The sequence below is a fragment of the Erpetoichthys calabaricus genome, chromosome 1 (genome assembly GCF_900747795.2).
Source record: "Erpetoichthys calabaricus chromosome 1, fErpCal1.3, whole genome shotgun sequence".
Classification (NCBI taxonomy): domain Eukaryota; kingdom Metazoa; phylum Chordata; class Cladistia; order Polypteriformes; family Polypteridae; genus Erpetoichthys; species Erpetoichthys calabaricus.
The window spans coordinates 36,386,469-36,410,447 of NC_041394.2; the positions used below are offsets into that span (position 1 = coordinate 36,386,469).

Consider the following 23,979-nt stretch of genomic DNA (forward strand, 5'->3'; position numbering starts at 1 on the left):
GAGCAACAAAGAAGGAGTAGGATAAGAGGTGATGAAGGCCTGCAAACTGAAATGTGTGAGGAGAGCAAGAAGTCCAGTAGAGCATGAGGAGGGCAAATGGAAGGGTGTGGTGTGGACAGAGCAATGAGAGAAATTAAAACAACTGGAAAAAATGTCAGAAGAGCAAGGGGTAAAATAGAAAGAGAACAATGGCAGTTCAAAAATGGAAAAATGTGAGGAAAGAGAGGGCTGAAACTGGAAAGTGTGGGGATAGCAAGAGGATGGCAAATCGTGTGGACAGAGCAAGGAGTAAAATGAAAAAAAGCAGAAAGACTTCAGGAGAGCAAGTGACAGTATAGAAGAGGGGCAGTAGATCCTTTAAAAAATTAATAGGAAAAAAGAGAAATTCAGGAAAACACGAGGAGGCCAAATGAAAGACCATGGTGTAGAAACATCAAGGATAGCAAGAAATACTACCGGAAATGGTCAGAAGAACAAAAGGGACTGAGAAAGAAGGATAATGATGAGTGCATGAGGAGATCACACAGAGGTATCTCATGTGGACAGACCAAGGAGAGTAGCAAGAGCTGAAGAAAAGGGTCACAAGGATAAGAGATAAATTAAAGAAGAAGAAGATCATAATGTCACACACGTGCTCATAGGAAGCAGTCTAAGGGCATAGGTGAGAGTAAGACGCTGAGTCTGGGGTTGATTAATTGCACTAATGCCTTTTCTCCCTCTTCCCGCCTAAAACTCCTCCCACTTCCAGTAGCAGTTCACACCCCCTAGTGAGTCCATTTCCACCTGAGGACCCGCCTCTTCCTGCCCTCCAGGTATAAAACCCTATCATTCCTCTCCTTCAGTCAGTCTTTGTTAGGACTGTATACAGGGTGGAATCCCCAAAACTTTATCTTGTTTTTGTCTCTCATTACAGTACCTTAAAATATGTGAGAAAAGTAAGAGAAGACCGAGAGAAGAAGAGAATATGGAAAGTGTGAAGGCAACAAAAAGAGCAACACAAAGTGCAAGCAAGAAGTAATACACAACAGAGAGGAGAACATTTAGAGGAGAGCAAGAGAAGTCCAGGAGGATATAAAGAGAGCAAGAGAATGCATGCAAAGGAGGTCAAGGAGGAGGAGGAGGAAATACAGCGGAAAGCTTAAAAAAGAAACATCACAAGGAAAGCAAGAGGAGTCCAGGAACGTACAGGGGGAGAGCAAGCAAAAGTATGGGCAGTGAAAAGGGCATGAAAACTACCATAAACAGCAAAAAAGGCTCAAGGAGCGCATGAGGTAACACCCTAAAGGGAGAGGAGAGCTGAAAATCTGGTGTGAGGAGAGCTCAGAAAGTCTAAGAAATGTAGCATGGAAGTGAAAGAGGAGGAAAAATAAAGGAGAGTGTGAGGAGGTGAAGAGGAAAAAAAGATGGAGGCATGAGAGTAGAGAGGAGAAGAAGAGAAGGAAAAGATTAGCAAATGAAGTAAAGGGTAAAGAATGAAGAAAAACAGAAGACATTTAAGAAAGAGGAGGTCATAACGGAGAAGTAACTGAAAAAAATAAGGAAAGTGTACGAGGAAAACATGAGAAGTTCAGGGGTGTAACATGTTAGAGGAAAAGGAAGAAAAAGGACAATGGAAGGTGATGGGGTCAAAGTAAAGCCAAATGCCACCACGAGATGTTTTGTGCCTCAAATGCACTGCCCAGTGAGGTGTAGAGTTTATCAAGAGTGCACAAAAGACACAAATGAGCAAAAGAGGAAGAAGTATACAAAGAAAGTGGAAAGTGATATGGTGGTTGAGAGAAAATAGAAAAGGGGAAGCTGTGGAGAGAAGGTGGATTGAGATAAATGTAGAAGATATGAATAAATGCCTATGACAGTGCCAAGCCATCAAGTTTCAAAAGCAGCTTCCCCCTTTCCTGACATCACAAAGGTTAGAACTCTGGCTGTTTGGAGGTGCCGCTCCTCTCTAAGATACCCCAAGGCCCTGATAAAACTGTTACCATCTACTTTGTGGTCTGATGACGCTCAGGATCACACCCACAGAGTGCAGATGAAAGGCACGTGAGCAAAATACAAGGCGCGCACTGAGAAGCCATGCGTGCAGAAGAGTGTGAGAGCGTGAGATGAGATGCACGCAATGGGAAAGGGGTCTGACGCAGTTCCTTTTTGGTTTTCATTCTTGCTGGGTTGTTCAGATCACCCCTTGATGTGTGTCATGTCTAACTAAATCTCTAAAGTTACAAACAAACCACAGGCACTAAGTGAATGACATAGGTATGCACTTGTGTACGCCTGCAGGTGAGGAACTGTGCACACACACACACGCACACGCATACACATATTCAGGCATGTACATCAAGACATGCAAGTAAACATGAATACACACAAGAACACACACATCAACATGCATATTCAGGCACATCAATACACACATTCAGACATGGATGGATGAATGTGTGTACATATCCAAGCATGCACATGTACATCAACACATTTTTTCAGGCATGCATACACACACCCACATCTATCCAGTGTGGAACGTGACCCAGACACAGACAGGCAGACATGTTTAAAAGCACCACCACACGTTTATTATACAGTCTACTATTTACAATTGTGCAACACACAACCCCCAAACTCCCCCAAAGTCTAGGCCCTCATACAATGCCTCACTCTCTTCAGGCCGCCTCTTCTCCTCTCCACCCGAGCTCTGTTTTTCAGCCCTCGAATGGAGGGAGGCGGCCCCTTTTATAATCACCCGGAAGCACTCCGGGTGTCCCTAATCTTCTTTGGAGGACTCCAAAGGCATCGGGGCGCCCCCTGGCGGTGACCACGGGCCCCTACAGGGTTGAGCTTCAAAGGTCTGTACCCGTGGTCCCCAAAGCCACCAGGGCGGTCGCCCCCTCATGGTCTGGAGGAGGCGTAAGCCGTCCTCCGGTCCTCTTGGGTACCACCCCCAGCCACATGCCACAGTAGGCATGCACAAATGCACACACACACTTTAACAGTCACATTCAGGCCTGCACACGTGCATACACGCGCTGACACAAGCATGGTCAACAACTCACCTGTACACTCAAAGACACACACTCCCTTTCACTCTGGCTAATCTGCTTTGTGTGAATTTTCTTTGTAACATACAGAAGCTTCAGCTTCTGAAAACTCCCAGATGTTCCAGTTGTCCACCATTTTCTTCTAAATTGCCAACTGCATGTCAGAAATCCAACAATGTGCCTGCTGGACTTGGCTCCCATCAACTCATTTCAGAGCCCAGCTTGAATGCTGTCTGAGTAGCACTTGCGCATTCTCCCTGTGTTTCTGTGACTCTTCCACCTACTGTACATCCCAAAATCATTCATGTTAGGTGGCATCCTTCAACTGGTCTTTTTGTATGTGAACACTCTCTCATGTACTGATGGCTCTTTCAGGGTTGGCTCCCATCTTAAGACTAGTGATAGGGCTGAATGGCCTAATCTTGTCAAAAGTTGTCCTGACGGAGCCCCCAGATTTCGCTGTAGAGTCCCTGTGTGGCACATATGGAGATTAAGAGGGCATTAAAGCATTTGAATATTTTTGCCCGGTACTGTAGAAAATAAATATTCAGACATGCATGCAATAAGGCTGTAAATTTATTAACAGTAAATTTAACACAAATGTTAGAACATTTTTCTTCACACACTGTGACCATAGATGTGATAGAATGTGAGTCTTCGGGAACCTTCAAAACCCAACTTAATGTCCTCTTACAAGAGTTAGTTAAATAGACACAAATGAGTTACATTTGGCTGATTCTTTTTATCAAATTTGCTCTAATGTGACTATGCCCACTATTTTTTGTTCACTTTTGCTTGTGCTCACCACTTGCATTTTGTATGCTACCCACACATGCTAAATTTCCCTATGGCTACCATCATTGTGCACAATTGCCTCCAGTCATGCCCTCCATGTCCAAATGACCTCTGGAATTAGGAAATACAGTAAGTAAGTTCAGGAAGTGAAGAGGTGAGTAAACCCTTGTCTGACATCACCTGGTAAACTTTGAATTCTTCAACTGAGTAAACAAGTAACAGTAAAACAAAACAACATTGAGGTCCCACTTTAGTCACCAAATTCATTTTATCAGATTGTTCCACGTTGCGTACACAAGAGTAGGCAAAGACAGCAGCCTCGTCACTTTGCATAAATGAATCTCTAACCACATTGCCAACACAAATGCTTATTGGGACAAATAAGTCCTATCTATCTATCTATCTATCTATCTATCTATCTATCTATCTATCTATCTATCTATCTATCTATCTATCTATCTATCTATCTATCTATCTATCTATCTATCTATCTATCTATCTATCTATCTATCTATTATATAGTGCCTTTCATATTTATCTATCTATCTATCTATCTATCTATCTATCTATTATATAGTGCCTTTCCTATCTATCTATCTATCTATCTATCTATCTATCTATCTATCTATCTATCTATCTATTATATAGTGCCTTTCCTATCTATCTATCTATCTATCTATCTATCTATCTATCTATCTATCTATCTATCTATCTATCTATCTATCTATCTATTATATAGTGCCTTTCCTATCTATCTATCTATCTATCTATCTATCTATCTATCTATCTATCTATCTATCTATCTATCTATCTATCTATCTATCTAGCTAGCTATTATATAGTGCCTTTTCTGGAGCTCAGAGATGAGGTCAGAGATCTGAAGCTTCCTGTCAATTGCTGTTTGATTGGTGTTGAAAATTCTTTGTTTAGCCGTTTGAATCTGTTTCTAGGTACAGTACACTGGCTTTTTTTCCCATATTTCCAACGACTTACAGCTTATGTTCATCAGAGTCTTATCACTTTCACTGTCTACGTGAAACAACACAGCAATGGACTAGTGGCCCATCTGGAGCTGATTCCTACTTTGTGCCTGATACTACAGTGATTAGACAGATATGTAGGAAAGGCACTATATCTATCTATCTATAGATAGATAGATAGATAGATAGATAGATAGATAGATAGATAGATAGATAGATAGATAGATAGATAGATAGATAGATAGACCATCATGCTCAGTAATCTGTTTTCTCCACAGGTAGGTCACTCCTGTCACCCCACCCCTCCCATTCGTTACCTAGCAACTGAACACATTGTCTAGATGTGACTTAAAATGAATCCAGTGATTCTGTTTTTTTGGAGTTCCTTATTCAAATTCTTAATGACAGGCAGACACGTGTGGAATTAATGCATGAAAATCTTTCTGGACAGAAACTAAACATATTTCCTCTTGTGTGAATGGCATAAATTTCACTAGAAGTGAAGCACAATTTGTTTCAAAATCTTTTGCAGCAGTTATACTGCCTTCAAGCCTGAAGGGGGCAGCACCTTCCTCTCAGATATTCAGGGCTGGGAGGTTCACCTGCCTGTTTTTGCTTCTTGCCTTCTACAAGCTGTTGCTTGGAGTCATTCAAATCGTTCGAAATAGGAAGCAGAGCAGACCTGCTGCACTAATTACCAAGAGACTGTTCTCCATAGTTCCTAGCAGAAGTCTCAGAGATGCTTTGCAGAGGTGTGAAATACAAAATGAGTCCCTTGGCTCAGGTTTAGCAGGAGTGCAGAGAGAGGCAGTGTGCAGTAGAGAAGGAGCCATGGAGGGCAACAACACAGCCTCAGCGTTAAGCTTCAGATACTCAGTGGATCTAAGCAGACCTCATCTCTGAGCTCCAGAAAAGACCAGTTAGCTGCGCTTGACTTGTACAGAGAAGAACAGTGAGGGGTTAACATTCAAGTTTTAGTAATCTCCTAACTGATGTACTTGAAGCACACACCCCATCATGAACAGTTAAGAGCCTGTAGACCTTTGTGACACCTGAGCATTGAGATTAATGTGACCTCCAGTCCGCCAAATGTATATAAAGACAATTAGTACATTGGTTGTCTTTATGACCATTTGAAAAATGACTAAGCTCACTATCCACTGATGTGGGGGACCCTTCAGGGGTCCCACAAAATCAGGAGTTCCATAACCCAATACTTTTTAGTTAGTCCCTGTAAAAACTACATAATTATTATAGTGTTCTGTAACACCACATGTAACATATATTGGGAGAACTACAGAATATTCATCCTAGACCCCATTACTTAAATACTCAGAAGTCTTAACAGCCCTCAACCAGACCACCAATATACAATACCAAGGATAGATAATACCCCATAACCCCAGGCTTGTCATACCTTGAGAAAGCACCGTAGTTGTCAACCTGATGCCACTATTTAATCTTATACATCCTTTAGCTTGGAGTCTTGAGAGAACTTAGCCAATTCCTCAAAAGGACTCATAACTTGGAAGTCTAGAGAGACCTTAGCAGAACCCTTCGTAATCACACTGCTCTGTAACCCAACGTATCCCACATATTGAGAAGACTACAGAATATTCACCCAGACTCCCACTACTTAAATGCTTAGATGAACTTAACAGTGCCAAGCTAGACCACAAAGTCACTGACAAAGAGAGACAATGCATCGTAGCCCCAGGTGTGTCATGTCTCGAGATGACTCCAGCGTTATCAGCCAGAACCCCATTATTTAATCTTAGAGTTCCATAATCTGGTGTCATGAGAGTCCTAAGCCATTTCCCTACAATTTAACCTCAAAGGACCCATAACTTGGATGCCTAGCAGAACCCTTCACAACCAGCGTAATGTCCTGTAACCCCACATGTCCCGTACAGCATATTGAGAGGACTACAGAATATTCACACAGGACCCCACTTTTTAAACCCTCAGAATTCTTAACAATGCTCATTCAAACCAACAATATATAATAACAAGAACAGATAATGCTCCATAATCCTTGGCCAGATGCATCTTGGAAGAACACCGGAGTTGTCAAACTGATGTAATGCTGGACATCCTTTAGCTTGGAGTCTTGAGAGTCCAATTTTTCATGATTTAATCCGAAAGACCTATAACTGGGACATCTAGATAGTCTTTAGCAGAACCCCTCATAATCTTCATAGTGTCTTTTAACCCCAATTGTCCCACAAAAGGAGTGAACTATGGGGTATTCACCAAGGTCCCCACTACTTAAGTGCTTAGAAGACTTGACAGTCCCAGGACAGACCACTAAAATACTCTGACAGAGAGAGACAGTGCCATGTAAACCCAGGTATGCCACATATCTAGAGAGGACGGCAGAGATGTCAATATGACCCCAACTACTTAATCCTAGCAAACCCTAATTTGGTGTCTTGAGAACCCTTTGTCTCTGGACATTTTAGATGCTGTGACAGAGTATGAGGCATTTCTTTTCAATGATCTAAACAGCTTCAAGCAGGCCTATCTGATGTGGTGAGGACTGGCCACATCTCTGATCTGATGAGCCTTTATGCAGCACAGGAGTGCCTGGTTAGCATCTGATATGTAAGAGACCCCCCCAAGAGAGTAACACGTTGCCGCTTAAACCCATCGTGTGCCCTCGGTACGGCCCCTGTGCGCTTGCATCATGCTCTGTCATTTGCTTTCTATAACAGCAATCAGCTAGGGAACGCAGCCCTTTGCCAGCAATATCATCACAGGCCTTTAAAAAAAAGAGACACCTGCTGTCTACAAACTGCGTCTCAAGCACGTCCACCAAGACGTCCTTCTGGTGAAGTAAGCAGATGAACAAGTTGAGGTGCTGAGCCCCTTGGCTCCTCGCTAACATCACCTCATTACCTTGAGAGCTACCATTCTGTCTCCACTCCATGTGCCAGTTCGACAGACTCAGAATGATTTCCAAAGAATAAAAAACAAAACTTATATGGCATATGGATTTATATGGCACATTCAAAACATTGTGCAGCACCCCAAGGGTCCGTTTATTTGGTGAAAATTTAAACCCTTTAAGTGACCCTCATTTTTGTTTTTGCTTTATGTTTAGCCACATTTGTCTTGACCTCTCTTTGTTTCAAGTCATACCTCCTGTTTAAATACGCCAACTGATTCCATTGTCATAGCTTTATGCCTGTGTTAATTACTATTGTGAAGGGCACTATGTAAAATTTTAAAAATTACCGACTTTGGTTGGGTAATAATCTTTAGATGAATAAAAATAGATGGTCTTCTTATTTTCCAGGCATTATAAGTGTTAGGAATGGACAATGAATTAGCCCGGCGGTCTCAGCCTTGATTTGCAAGGTTTCTATTTAAAGTGAGCAATGGGTCTGTTGACCCTATAGAGGAAAAGCACACTTTACACAGAAGGCCCACTGGGCTAGAAATGTACCCAAGTCCAAAGATACCCACTGTGCCACTGCACTGCCCCAGCACCACAGGAGAGTTTACTGTATATGGATGCATGTATTAATATACACAGCACCCTACAGAAAGTATTCAGACCCCTTTACTTTTTTCACATTTTATGGTGTGGCAGCTCTGTGTTGGAATCATTGAAATTAATTTTTTCCTTCATAGAACAACACTTAATAGCCCAGAATTATAAAGCAAAAGCAGGACTTTAAAAATGATTGCAATTTTATTAAAAATAAAATAAATGAAATATCATTCAGGCAAGTATTCAAGCTCTTTGCTATGACATTCGAAATCTGTCTCAGTTGCATCCCATTCTACTGATCCATGGTGCACCCTCTGGTGTGGTGTATTCTGCAATGCAAATATCTGAAGTAAAAAATATTACTACCAATATTTGTTATGTGTCATCTGTTGGAATGACAAATGCAATACACATATCTCCATTATATGCCATTTGATATGGGATTCGTAAAAGCAGTGTTAATGTTTGTGATGCACCATCTGTTGGAAAAAAATCAAAAGTCTAAATGGCCTACAAGAAGCTGTTATGCTAGTAACAGTAGCAAAAGAAGTTTTGATATTTGATTGGAAGAAGAGACATTGACAAAGCCAACAAAGGTGGAGTGGTGGCTCTGAGGCTAGGGAACTGCACTGGCAATTGGAAGGTTGTCAGTTCGAATCCCGTAAATGCCAATAGGGACTCTGCTCTGTTGGGCCCCTGAGCAAGGCCCTTAATCTGCAATTGCTGAGCACTTTGAGTAATGAGAAAAGCGCTATATAAATGCAAAGAATTATTATTAACAAAAGGTCAATATGAAAATGACAGCCAGATAGTTAAGAAAACTAAAACCTAAGAAAAAAAACTGATGTCAAAATATCAGACACAAACCAAAAATTAAAACAGATAGTCAAAGTTAGTAATTAATAGTTTTGTCATCTCAAATGAGGAAGAAATCGCTAGGGTAACTTTTTAACCCATTTCCTCAGAGGTCGCGCCCCTGACAACATGCAATACTACACTAATGATGGAAGCACAGTTTAGCACCGCCCACAAAAACAAACAAAATGGCTGCTGAACCAGACACAAAAATCTTAACAACAATAAAACTACCCAAAATAATTGAAAACTTCATTCAGAATCAAACTCAGTAACTCTAAAAACTTAAAATTAGAATCTGATCTCCTAAAATAAGGGAGAAAATGCACATTCAACTTATACAAAAGCTCAATTATAAACTATTGGAAAAACTATTTTAAGAAGTACACAAGGGTGTTTTGAATCAGCAAACTCACATCGAAAGTGTTTGTTTTGAACCCATTGCGTCATAAAACAAAGCTTACGATCTCTTAACAATGCAGGACACCTCTCTAACGACAGGGAACACAAAAATGGATGCAATATACTGTAAGTAATCAAAATGGCAGTTAAAGCGGTCCAAATAATAACAACACCAATAGTAAGACTCTGATCAGAAAGTTGATGTTAGATTCAGAATCGGGCCTAAAAAAATAAAACAAAATGAGATTTCAGTCTCATAAAAAGAGAAGGAGAAAAACACAAATGATTAAATCAAGACCCAATTTATAACACAATTAGTCACTGACCCTCCACAACTACCAATATGACGTTAACCGATTTCATCTTGACATCACTTAAGTTCTGGCCTTATCAAGCATATCAGAATTACTCCTAGGAGTTGCAGGAAAAGTCTGACTCGAATAAGAATGTCTCCTACCACACAGTAGGACATGACAAGTTGTTACGAAGCGTCCTGCATGCACTCCCAGCGAGGAGTAGGAGGCCATGTCTGAGAATGAATGATGTCACCATGTTATGGCACCCTTGATGCAAATTGACCTTCACAATGATGTTTTGTACTTTTCTGATACTAAAGATGAGGGTTCACTACATTAATAATAAAAATATTCAAAGTAGAAGAAGAAGAAGAAGGAAACCATAAGGTAGGATATTGCACTAAGCTGCATGTAATTGCTGCCATTTTGAAACATCACGAATATTATAATAGTGAACACCAAGATGGAAGAGTTAACCCTGATGTTGGGCATGTTTATTTAACAATGGATGATCCACAGTTGTATTTCCAGAAGAATCGCCTTTGAACTGGTATGACAAATGCGGTACACTAAAGTAACAGTCATAGCCATAGCTAATCTTGCAGTGATACTGAAGTTGTGTTCTCTCTCACAGTGTTCCTGGTCATCTTCCAGAGTCGCATGACATGTCTATCTGTCTCTGTGATCCCCCCTATCTTCTGTGAGGCTCTGTTTATTCAATGGCCGGGAATCTCCGTCTGCCTTCTTGAACCTTGTAAACTATATGGCAAATGTTCCAGGGGTTTATGGGGTACAGAGCTCAGTGCGCCTGTGTGATATTTTGCTGTCTGTCACCCAATATGATGGCTTCTTCAATACAATTTGCACCCATGAACAGAAGTGTGTTGATACTGTGACATCTTTTATGATTGACATATGCCTACTCATCAGCACTTGGGGCAATGATCTTTATGTGTGTGCAGATTTACATGAATGCAGCTTGCTTCAACATTACCTCACATAGAGTAGTAGGGAATTGTATGAACTGGTGTATCAACATTAACCCAGCCACAGGGGATGCACAAACTGGTGTGTTTCTTCATGCCAGTCCCAAGGCCGGATAAATGGGAGGGTTACGTCAGGAAGGGTATCCGGTATAAAATTTTGCAAAATCAATATGCGGACAACAATACAAATTTCCAAACTGGATCGGTAATGCCAAGAAAGAGCATCTGAGGATGTTGATGGAGAAATATAGAGAAGGCCAGAAGGAGTTGAATTCCGTCCTTGTGGACCTGGAGAAAGCATATGACAGGGGGCCTCGAGAGGAGTTGTGGTATTGTATGAAGAAGTCGGGACTGGCAGAGAAGTATGTAAGAGTTGTACAAGATATGTACGAGGGAAATGTAAAAGTGGTGAGGTCTGCGGTAGGAGTGATGGATGCATTCAAGGTGGAGGTGGGATTACATCAGGGATCAGCTCTGAGCCCTTTCTTATTTGCAATGGTGATGGACAGGTTGACAGACGAGATTAGACTGGACTCCCCGTCGACTAGGATGTTTGCTGATGACATTGTGATCTGTAGCGGTAGTAAGGAGCAGGTTGAGGAGACCCTGGAGAGTTGGAGATATGCTCTACAGAGGATAGGAATGAAGGTCAGTAGGAACAAGAAAGAATACATGTGTGTAAATGAGAGGGAGGTCAGTGGAATGGTGAGGATGCAGGGAGTAGAGTTGGCGAAGGTGGAGGAGTTTAAATATTAGGATCAACAGTACAGAGTAATGGGGATTGTGGAAGAGAGGTGAAACAGAGAGAGCAGGATGAAGAAGAGTATCAGGAGTGATTTGTGACAGACGGGTATCGGCAAAAGTGAAAGGGAAGGTCTACAGGACGGTAGTGAGACCAGCTATGTTATATGGGTTGGAGACGGTGGCACTGACCAGAAAGCAGGAGACAGAGCTGGAGGTAGCAGAGATAAAGATGCTAAGATTTGCATTGGGTGTGACGAGGATGGATAGGATTAGAAATGAGGACATTAGAGGGTCAGCTCAAGTTGAACAGTTGAGAGACAAAGTCAGAGAGGGAAGATTGTATTGGTTTGGACATGTGCAGAGGAGAGATGCTGAGTATATTGGGAAAAGAATGCTAAGGATAGTGCTGTCAGGTAAGAGGAAAAGAGGAAGGCCTAAGAGAAGGTTTATGGATGTGGTGAGAGAAAACATGGGAGTGACAGAGCAAGATGCAGAGGACAGAAAGATATGGAAGAAGATGATCCGCTGTGGCAACCCCTAACGGGAGCAGCTGAAAGAAGAAGAAGAAGAAGGTGTATCAACAACATTTTAAGGCATTGAAAGCTTGGTCTAAAATTTGAGAAATGCTTGATTGTGACATGCCAAAATCACTGCTGCTACAAAGCTGCCAAAAAGCATAATGTTACCAACACTTTCATTTCATTTGACAATGCATGGCTACTCTGTATATTATAATGTTATGGATATTATTCCATCTCACTCAAATTCATATATTTTTTGAGTTACAACTTCATTGTGGTCTTGTGTCTTCAAAACATTTCTCCTTTCCCAGGATGTGCTTGTTATTCTCTGCCTGAACGCCATCTCCTGGCAGCTCCCAATAAGTCAGGTCAGCTCACAAGCTCTCCTAAATCCTGGTGAAGTTAGGAGTAGTTTCTTAAATTAAAAAAATTGACAAAATGCCTTTACTGCTACTCCTAAGAGTATGACCAAATTTGCATTATTCTGAGATTTTTAAGCCAGTTAGGACTTTTTTCCTACTCTGAGATGCTTGATAAATACTGGCACAGGTCTATGAAAGCCATTCGACCCACCATAAACCAGTTTGGCCTCAGTTTTTAACTACATGATATTGTAAAATACTATTAAGAAACTGCGCCTTATGTGCTTTATTAACTCGTGTAATGAAATTCTATTATTACCCTTTAATATAAATCACTGTTAGGAAAATATTTAACAAAACAAAAAAGTGACACCTTTGATTAAGTAAATAAACAAAAGTTTAAAATGCTCCAACTTTCTATAAAGTCCCTGAGTGTACTGAAATGTTACACCATGCATGCATTTTGTGACCTGTTTATACTCATGAGATGTCGCTTGTCCACAAAAAGATGAATGTGTTTTCATTTTCCATTTGCCAAGTCCGTCACGGCTGCTAAGTGAGATATAATAAACTAAATTGAAAATAAAATGTTTGTTCCATTAAGGCACATCAGTAGGTCACTTCAGCACAGCGGTGGCAGTCCATAAGGGAGCCATTCTGGTCTGCCCAGGGTGTTCCAGATGTCTGGCTCTTGGACGTCATCTGAGGCAGCAGGGTAGTGGCCTGAGACGGACGTGAGAAGCTGGGCACTTCACTAACTGTACAAAAGCCTTCCCGGCCAGAACCGGCGCTCATCTATCATAGCACAAGCCTTTAAATTTCCCTTGCTGTAGTCTCCATCTCTTGTTCACCAATTGGGAGTGCAGCCCAGCGGCTGAGGAGTTGGACTGGAAAATATTATGGCACTGGTTTAGTGTTGCATTGTGGGGCAAAGAATAAGCAGCGGGAGCTGCCAGTGCTCGACATCTCTGAGTTTTCTTTCAGAAGCGCAGTTACGCAGCTTTGCAGTTTGGGGGACGAGCCATCTCTATAATTGTAGAAGGAGCTGACTCTGCTGTAGTGAGTGGGGGTGCAAAGGTTGGGGTGGGGGGAACCTCCCTAACGGAGCAAAGTCAAGGCAGGAGGAAGAAACCTGTATTGCTAAAGCGTAATCGCAAAGTCTACCAAGACTCACATAACCAATAAGAGGCTGGGATTGTGAAATACTAATCCGCAAATTCCAATAAAACTGGCATGGCTAAATAGTAGTGGGTGCAATCTGCATCTCTGATGTTGTCAAATAATGGGAGTCAATCTTCAGTTGTGGGACTGTTAAATACTCAGGGAGCAATCACCACCTTTGATATTGTTAAACCTGAGCCCCAAGACTGGCATATTCAGTCCCTCTGTTGGAATCCATGGTTGGAGCAACCACTAAAACTGGTGTCCGTGTTGTTGTTGTTAACCAATGAATATATACCTTTAGTATGCTGCCACTGCCACTATAACTGACACTGCTCATTTTAACTCTGGTTAGGTCAAAAAATTTTTTAATTTGTAGTAATTCTTTGGTGTATATGAAGGTGTTTGTTTTTACATTTATTTATGCATGTATCAAGTATCTATCTATAATATAGTGCCTTTCTTACCTAACTAAATTCTTATTATCTATCTATCTATCTATCTATCTATCTATCTATCTATCTATCTATCTATCTATCTATCTATCTATCTATCTATCTGTCTAGTACTGGAAGGCTGCAGTGATTGTAATTCTATCACCACACCAGGGGTTGGCGCTGTGTCTTAAGGCCTTTCTCTCTTCCTCCCTCTGCATACTGGATGATTGACAGCTAGATTTCAGACCCCACTTCCGGTATTCGTCCACCTGGACCCGCCTCTTCCTGCTGGAACAACTGAAAGCTGGAATCTCCACCAACTTTCGCAGTTCTGTTTGAACTCGTGTCTCCAGAGACGACTCCAAAATAATTGCCTATTTTTTGACTTTTCTTGCATCCAATAATACAGGGTGGTTGTCTTGGCACCCGAGCTCTCTATTGTTGTCGTCTCTTTCTTTTACACTATCTATCTGTCTATCTAGAGGAATAGTCATTGTGACTTTCATTATTCAGTCATTTTGGGCACAATCTCAAAGACTGCAGATGTTAACTGCTAAATGGTGATAATCCCCAGAACTAGCATTGCAATCTCCAAGGCTCGCAGTGTGAAATTCTAGAAGAGCAATCACAAAGAGTGGCAACTGCTACATACCGTTGGTGATAATCCCCAGGATTGGGATGGTTATATGGTAGGGTTCGATCCCCAAGAGTGTCAATTATAAGTCTAGTGGACAGAATCTCCAAATACACTGCCTATTAAAAGGATTCACCCCCTTGGAAGTTTCACATTTCATGGTTATACAGCTTTAAATCCCAGTGGATTTAATTTAGCTTTTTGAAACTGATCATGATAAAGTCAAAATGGAAACAGATCTCTGCAAAGTGGTCTAAATTAATTACAAATCTAAATAAAAAAATAATTCACCCCTCTTGTATGGCACCTAAATCATCACTGCTGCACTCAGTTGGCTTTAGAAGTCAAAAATTAGTTCAATTGAGATCGCCCGTCTGTGGTTTCAGTTGATTGTAGTCCAAATGCACCTTATCTGGAAGGTTCAGCTTGTCGTGATGCCTAACCTAACACAATGAAGGCAAAAGAACATTCCAGGCAACTCTTTAAAAAGGTGATTGAAAAGAACAACTTGGAAATACGGACAAGAAAACATCTTATTCACTGAATATCATTTGGCACATAGTTAAATCCATAATTAAGGCAATAAAGGGCATGGGAGAGCTGCAAATTTGCACATAGCAGGCCATCCATGAAAACTAAGTGATCGTGCAAGAAGACAAGGAGTGAAGTAAGCCACCAAGAACTCTAAAGGAGTTCCATGCTACAGCATCCGAGTTTGGAGAGACTGGGCAGACAACAACTTTTGTTTGGGTGCTTCACCAGTCACAGCTTTGTGGCAGAGCGGTAAAGAGAAAAAATGCCCAGGACATGTCAGCTAGAGTTTGCCAAAAGGAATATGGGAGACTGTGAAGTCAGCTGGAAGAAGGTTCTCTGGTCTGATGAGAACAGGTCATCATGTCTGAACACTGCACATGATCAAAAATTCACCATCAGACAGACTGTGGGGATGAATCTCTGCAGCAGATCCTGGAAGGCTTGTATGGGTCAAGGGGCAAATGAATGCAGCAGAATTAAGGTAATCCTGGAGGGAAACTACATGCAGTCTGAAAGAAACTTGCACCTCAGCAGAACATTGGTTTTCCAGTATAAAGTCAAAGCCACCCAGGAATTACTTAAAAAAAAACAATGTTAATGTCCAGGAGTTCTCATCTTAATCCAGCTGTAAATATGTGGCTGTTTACTCATGATCCACATGCAACCTGACAGCTTGAGCAGTTTTGCAAAGAAGAAGACATGGAGAAAAATGGCAAAGTAGAGAGAGAGAGATAGGCCTGAGCATGCAGACTACTAGAATACTAAAAAATGCCAAATTTACCCAGGGGACAAATAGAGTTTTATCTATCTATCTATCTATCTATCTATCTATCTATCTATCTATCTATCTATCTATCTATCTATCTATCTATCTATCTATCTATCTATCTATCTATCTATCTATCTATCTATCTATCTATCTATCTATCTATGCATCAGCCTTATTTACTTATATCAACTTAAACTAACTAACTTATTTCAACCTCCTGTCAATATTTCAGATGGCACCAGAGGAAATAAACAATTCATATTTGATACCTGTTATTATCTAACACTGCACCAGCCTGATTAAACAACACATTCCAACCATCTTCCAAGATCTCGGAAACCAGCAATTCAGTCTCTACCAAGTCCACGCGGCTAATTTCTCCAAGATGGCACCAAATATATGCCATTCAAGACTGGCTGGGTAGCCACCAAAGGATACAGATAGATTTTCTTCCTCCTTGTTGTCCATGTAAACCACACAATTATAAACCAAATACCAGTGAAGGTTTCAGCCTGATTATATGCCCCATGTTGACCTTCAGTCAAGATTTCAGATGGCACCAGAAGGATCAAACATACTTCCATCCATCCATTTTCCAACTCGCTGAATCCTAACACAGGGTCACGGGGGTCTGCTGGAACCAATCCCAGCCAAAACAGGGCACAAGGCAGGAACCAATCCCGGGCAGGGTGCCAACCCACCGCAGGACACACACACAAACACACCCACACACCAAGCACACACTAGGGCCAATTTAGAATCGCCAATCCACCTAACCTGCATGCCTTTGGACTGTGGGAGGAAACGCACGCAGACACGGGGGGAACATGCAAACTCCACGCAGGGAGGACCCGGGAAGTGAACCCAGGTCTCCTAACTGTGAGGCAGCAGCGCTACCAACTCCGTGCCGCCAGGATCAAACACCTTATGCCAATTTTTTTTCAAGGTCTTACTCTGCACCCAGATGACTCATCAGATTAACAATCTCCCTTTGCCACACAGTTGATAATACCCTCACCATTTACCATCTACATACAAGAAAATTTCCTAACATTGGCCTTACCAAAAACATGAAGGTGGAAGGAAGTCAACAGAGCTGACTTTGCCCATCTGTATAGGACCATCTGCAGCTAGTGCCCTTCATTGTAGACTGTCTCTGGTCTCTTCAATGTTCTTGTTCTGCTTTGGGCTCCCACCTCTCTGCTCCAGATGCACCCCATTCTCTCTTCTTACCGCCAATGTCCCATGAACATTCTAATTGCTCCCAAACTGCTGACGCTCAGACATCAGCACAAAGCACTTTGGGATTTTTTCAGGCATTCTCTTGCTCTTCCCTCAGTTGGCTGTGCATCTGCACATCTTGGAATAACTCGGTCAACTAAATGCACTCACAGTATATTATTAGTTTTTATGATTGAGCCCACTGGACTAAACAGAACATGAACCTTCTCATGCTCTGCCTTAAATTATGTCTCCCTGTTACTTGTTACTTTTTTTTCCGCACTTCTTGCTAAACAATCACACATATTTAATATAAACTGATTTGATTTAAGTCACCATTGATAACAATGTCTACTAAATATACAGAAGACTTTTATTCCATTCCCAGATGTTTCTTGTAGGAACAACACCCAAACTGGACTGTTAAGACTGGCATTATAACATAATCACCAAAACTGTCATTAATAAATCCTTGTCGAGACAAACACTAAGTCTGGCTCCATTAAACCCAGTGTGGATTGTCAACAACATTAGCAATGCTAAATAGTACATGATTATTTATTTATTTGTGGAGCGCTACATTGTAAAATGGATGAAACACGACACTAACTATTAGGAGCACCTGACCACCTACTTATCCATGCCATTGTCTTATCAGCCAATCATGTAGCAGTAACACAATGCATACAATGATGGAGATGCAGATCAGGAATTTCAGTTAATGTTAACATCAAACACCAAAATGGGCAGAAAATGTGATCTTAGTGATTTCCACCATGGCATGATTGTTGGTGCCATACAGCCTGTTTGGAGTATTTCTGTACCTGCTGATCTCCTGGAATTTTCACACACAACTGTCTCTAGAGTTTCCTCAGAATGGTGCAATTAACAAATAAATAAATAAATAAAAACATCCAGCGAGCAGCAGTTCCACAACTAAAATAACATTTTCATAAGAGACGTCAGAGGAGAATGACAAGTTTGGTTCAAGCTGACAGAAAGGCTACAGTAACTCAGATAACCACTCTGTATAACTGCAGTGAGCAGAAAAGCATCTCAGAACACACAACACGTCAAACCTTGAAGCTGATGGGCCACAACAGCAGAAGACCATGTCGGGTTCTGATCCTGTCAGTCAAGAACAGACAGCTGAGGCTGCAGTGGGCACAGGCTCACCAAAACTAGACAGCTGAAGACTGGACAAATGTCACCTGGTCTGAAGAATCTCACTTACTGCGGAGGCACACAGATGGTAGGATCAGAATTTTTGTGTCAATAGCATGAATCTATGTAGCCAATGTGTCAACAGTCCAGGCTGGTGATGGTGGTGTAATGGTGTGGGGAATGTTTTCTTGGAACACTTTAGGCCCATTAGCATCAGTCAATCATTACTTGAATGCCACGGTCTCTTTGAGTATTGTTGCTGACCATGTGTATCCCTTCATGGTCACAATTTACCCACCTTCTAATGGCTACTTTAAGCATGATACTGCATCATGTCACTTATCTCAGTGGCCTTCCCAGTCACCAGATTTGAATCCAATAGAGCACATTTGGGACGTAGCAGAACAGGAAATTTGCATCATGCACAAACTGAGTGATGCAATCATGTCAACATGGACCAGAATCTCAAAGGAACGTCTCCAGCATCTTGTGGAATCCACATCTTGTAGAGTTGGGGCTGTTCTGACAGCAAAAGGAGGCCCTACCCAGTGTTAGTATAGTGGACCTAAGGAAGTAAGTAATCTCTTCTTGTTTGTCATGGTGCCCAGGGCCAGATTAAGACCTTTATGGGCAATTAAAAAATTTTAGTGTCCCTATTTATATATAATTCAAAATATAAACAATAACATACCATAAAATACAATTTTATTTTTCAAAATGAAGCAAAACTCACAGTAAGATGGAAAATGTTATTTTGCAGTTTTGCACCATATAATCGCTGTTGTGCCCCCCTTCCCTTGATGCCCTAAGTATCTGCTTATTTTGCTTAATGGTTAATCCAGCCCAGGTGGTGATGTGCTGCGTGTTTTTGGGTATGCAAGTAATAATTTCCCTAACTCTCCACTGAGTCAGGACCTTAATGTGGCGGAGTGGTTTGCATGATCAGTGATCCTCTGAGCAATGCCATCAGGAGTCATGTACTCCTGGTAGGGCCACCCATGAAGACAAGGTTAGAGGCCAGGTCCTAACTAAGACTCCCTCAACCACTCACACCCCATCCCACCAAAAGTCCATCCAAAGTGGTGCAACTTCCTCATCATCTTGCACTTGGCTTGCCATGTGGATTCCTAATAAGAAGTTATGTGTTGTGATTGAGGACTGTGCACCCTCACTATCACTAATATCAACAACTCCTTTGTGCAGGCTCTTCCTTCCATCTATGTTCCTCGTCCTTTCTCCTGCATCAAAATCCTGGCGATGGGCAACAGATGAAGAGAACTACCATTGGGTGATAGTGTATGTTCTTAGTATGGAACCCACAGGTATGGCGGCGTTGGTGTGATGGCTGTTCAGAGGTGCACTTGAGACAAGTGCCTCGTCCATGTTCTGCCAAAGTGATTGAACAACAATGGACACATCAACACGAAGAGAAGAGAATGGCAAGACATCACCAAAGAAACCAATCCACTGCACCTGGGAGCGCAATTCCCTTGTCCATTGTGCCCTCGGGGTGCCTTTCCCAAACTGGCCTGCTCTCCCACCAGCGCACACACAGGAGGTGGAATGACAGAGATGGACAAATGGATGCACAGCGTCATTGTTGGATTGACGGACATCCATGAATAATTTTCTTGTACTCTGTGTATGTGACAGCTCTACTGCTACTACTGCCACTAAAAAATGTATGGGAACAGACCCACATACTGGAACTGGAAAACTCGCAGGAGTCTGGCATTGTTACATAGGCAGTACAGTGTAGTGGTTAAGGCTTTGGACTTCACACCCTGAGTTTGTGGGTTCAAATCCCACTATTGACACTCTGAGACCATGAGCAACTCACGTCAGCTGTCTGTGCTCCAATTGGAAAACCAAAAGAGAAGTCACCAATCTTATCTGAAATGTTGTAAGTCGCCTTGAACAAAGGCATCGGCCAAATGAGTGGGCACAGTCTCTAAGACCAGCACTGATATACCCTTATCTGAAAGATCTCCCTGCGGTGGGTTGGCACCCTGCCCAGGATTGTTTCCTGCCTTGTGCCCTGTGTTGGCTGGGATTGGCTCCAGCAGACCCCCGTGACCCTGTGTTCAGATTCAGCGGGTTGGAAAATGGATGGATGGATGAAAGATCTCCAAGATTACACTTGTTAACTACTAATGACTACAATATTCCAAAATAATGCTGATTATACCATTTAGGTATGAACATCAAGAATGTCCCCATTACACCCAAAATGGTGAACTTCAAAAGTAAAATTCTCAGGGCCACTTTATACAATTCCAGGTCATGGAGTGTATCCCTCCATCTTTAGTCTATTACACTGTCTACTTACAGTCAAACTGGGAGGAAAGCCCGAGGACTCAGAGAGGAGCCCATAAAGACACAACATACAAACTTCACACAGGCGCAGGATCCATGAAGATGGCTGTTCCAGCCACTGCCCCGCTTTCATCAAAAGGAACGCTGCTAAGTACAAATAGGGGCTTTTATCACGTCAAGATCTGCATTCTGAAACCCTTATGGAAAATCCTGTCATAAACAACAACCTTCAAACCCTCAGGGCAGCAACTGGTAAAACAGACCTCCGTGACTGGCACTTTTAAATTATCCATAGCCATAATCTTGTCAGGGGTATTCTTAAATACTGAAAGGGAAGAATCCTCAAAACAAGTATTATTAGATTGTTATAGACGAGACACGGCTGGCACACAAAAGCTCTTTTACTTTTGAGCTTATCGCTCAAGAGCTGCAATGTTTTGGAGATCAATCCCCCTCACTTGAAGAGCCAAACGTGTGCAACTTTCACCGCCCCCAAAATTACGGTGGTCAGCTCTTTAATGGATCCATTGGTGGGATCATAGAAAAGAAGGCATCGATGAACGCTAATAATGAATCATCCCAGAAAGTGCATGTTGTAATATCACTGCCGAGAAGCCTTGCCCCCCTACCACAGATGTGAAGTGACTAAGCGGCGTGCCACACTTCCTCATATTCTTTACTTCTTACTTAAAGTCGCCTGAATTGCTGTGAACAGACACCTCTCATGGCAGCCTTCCCATTTCCCGTTGCCTGTCGTTTATTCACACCCTTGGATTTTCAGATCAGGTGGCAGGTTTTCCTTAGATCTTGAGAATACCGCGTGCATTTTTAAAATGATTTTCTTGGATGACTTGAAATCAAATGCATTAAGATTAGCCTACAGGTTCACTCCTGCCATTCCCAACTCCTATCTTCAAAAGACACACTTTAGCTTTGCACTCAACCACGACTAACAAACTTTGATCAGCCACTGATTGGATTACATCTCCCAAGCCAGTTCTCCTGCTGTTTTCTGCACACATTTAATTAACATTTGCACTCATTGTTCTTTTTTTTTTTTCCAGTATTATGGTTGCTATAAACAAAGTCAATTAGTAAGCCTGAAGCATGCTTAGGGTCTCTGGGTAAAGTCACTGGTCGCACGTACAGATTACCACCCACCAAAAATCCACCCTCACCGTCTAATTCAAGAACGCACAGTTGGACACTTTTGACCAGAGAGATTAGAAAGCTACGTATTTTAATCAGAAAACCGGGATCTGTGAATTTTAAAAAGCACGGAGGGTCTAGACAAGGTGAAGCCTTCCACCTGCTTGGCCGGTGGCTTCAAGTGTCCTTTCCCAAATGGCACATCAGCAGGGCGTGGTGTAGGTGACGCTTACTCTGGGGGCCAAACTGTGTGCTGAAGAACCACCTCAAATGAAATCACATTTGAGATCGAAGGCCCAGCCCAATGCTGGCCCCCTGACACTGTGGCATCAGCAGCAGCAGCACCCAGTAGGATTAACACCTCTGCCTTTCTCCTGTTTGTGAATGTTACACACTTTCATATTTTTGCGTGAGGGCGCTGCCCTGTTTGTCGTGTCCTCAGACCTGTCTTTTAAACACCAGTTAAATTCTTGCCAACTGGAATTCATTTTTGAAAGGTGTCTGGTTGTATAGAAGCCAAACACTTGAAATTTGAAAGCTAAGACCCCTGGGAAGGAAAGAGGTACATAATCACAACAAATGTCAGTGTTTTTGGATGTAATCTCCCACCCAACCCCTCACTACCCCTTTACCATTAATCTGGCACAGCGGAGACAACACTCCTGATGCATTAAACACGGACAGATTGTTACATTTATATTTTGCTTTTCTAGACACTCTGAGTGCTTTGCACAGACAATGGGGAACAATTTCAACCAACCACCAACGTGTAGCCTCCACCTTGACAATGACTTGGCGGCAGCCATTCTTGAACCAGTATGCTAACCACACGTTTGCTTTTAGATGGTGAATGGGTGAGGACGATAGTTATCCAATTAGAGACAGGGGGTGATGAGGGGGTGGAATTTAGTCAGGACACTCTACTCTTTTTGAAGGATGTCCAGGGATCTTTTTTTTTTTTTGGCCACTAAGGCTCAGGACATCGGTTTTATATCTCATCCGAAAGATACCACCAGATTTTACAGCACAGTGTACTACACTGGGGGGCATTCAGATCCGGACACAGATCACAGGGTAAGTGCCCCCTGCTAGCCTCACCAACACCTTTTCCAGCAAGCAGCCCACTTTTTCCCTTCCATGCAAGTACTAGCCAAAGCCAAACATGCAGTCATATCTGTAGGTTATATAGCTCCTTTCACAGTGCAGACAATAATTTAAAACACTATCCAAACGTTACAGATTGAGTGGAATCCCGTAAGAATGGTTTATACACGAGCGAGCAAGAAGCGTGAACTGGTATAAGCACATTGGACAGCTCCCGTGTCTCGCAAATAAGCACCTCGCAGTCAAAGCGCCAGTTACTGACTTTCAAGCTTCACTGTAATACGACATTGTTTCCAGCGAAAGATCTCAACACATTCCGAGTTCAGGTGTGGCGATCAAGCGACCGCCTTGACTTCGAGTCGCCGTGCGCGAAACTGCCGGCTGCCACGCGAGTCCAAGCAGCACTTAGTGTTTCTTTAGAACACAGCTACCCCACCTAGGACTTTCCAACCTTTAAGAGGTCAGCAACCCGAAATGAAATTGCAACCCCAGAAAATGCAAACCAGGCAGCGTGTCGTTTTACTGGTCAACGCCAACACCCATTGTCGAGATGCCCCGTCCACACCTGTCTCGCAAACAGCGGCGCGAAGCGTACCTGGGATGGAGGTGTCCTCTGGTCCACTTCTTAAAGCAAGGAAGATTCCCTCTTGTCGAAAATGTCCGATGCTTTCTGACCCGAGAATGAGAATTCCAGCAGCTCTTACGGAGACGGGAGTGAAGCAGCGGCGTGCCGGTCTGTGCGCGTGTGCTTGTCTGTGCTCGCAGCTGAGTGAGCAGGCAGAATTAGTGCAAACACCGAGCACTTTACACTGGGGGGGGGAAAAGAGTGTTGGTTGACACCACCCCCTCGCTACCGTGATGATAGCAACCTGCTCAGCACCAGCTCTGAGTGTGCCGTCAGGACAAAGCAAGAGAAGTGGACGGAATTAAGAGATGGATGAGTAGACGTGCAAATGTGCTACACCTGAGTGCGAATCAAGCTGATTAAATAATAATAATAATTCTTTGCATTTATATAGCG

At 42.4% G+C, this 23,979-nt stretch overlaps 1 protein-coding gene across 1 annotated transcript in view; it reads right to left on the reverse strand.

Annotated features, from left to right (window-relative positions):
• Positions 1 to 23,739, reverse strand: part of LOC114645429 (heparan sulfate glucosamine 3-O-sulfotransferase 1-like) — a 69,087-nt gene extending 45,348 nt beyond the window's left edge. Inside the window, exon 1 of the mRNA XM_028793289.2 lies at positions 23,554 to 23,739. The gene's annotated coding sequence lies outside the window, so the exon portion shown is untranslated. The remainder of the gene's footprint in view (positions 1 to 23,553) is intronic.
• Between the last annotated feature and the right edge of the window lie 240 nt (positions 23,740 to 23,979).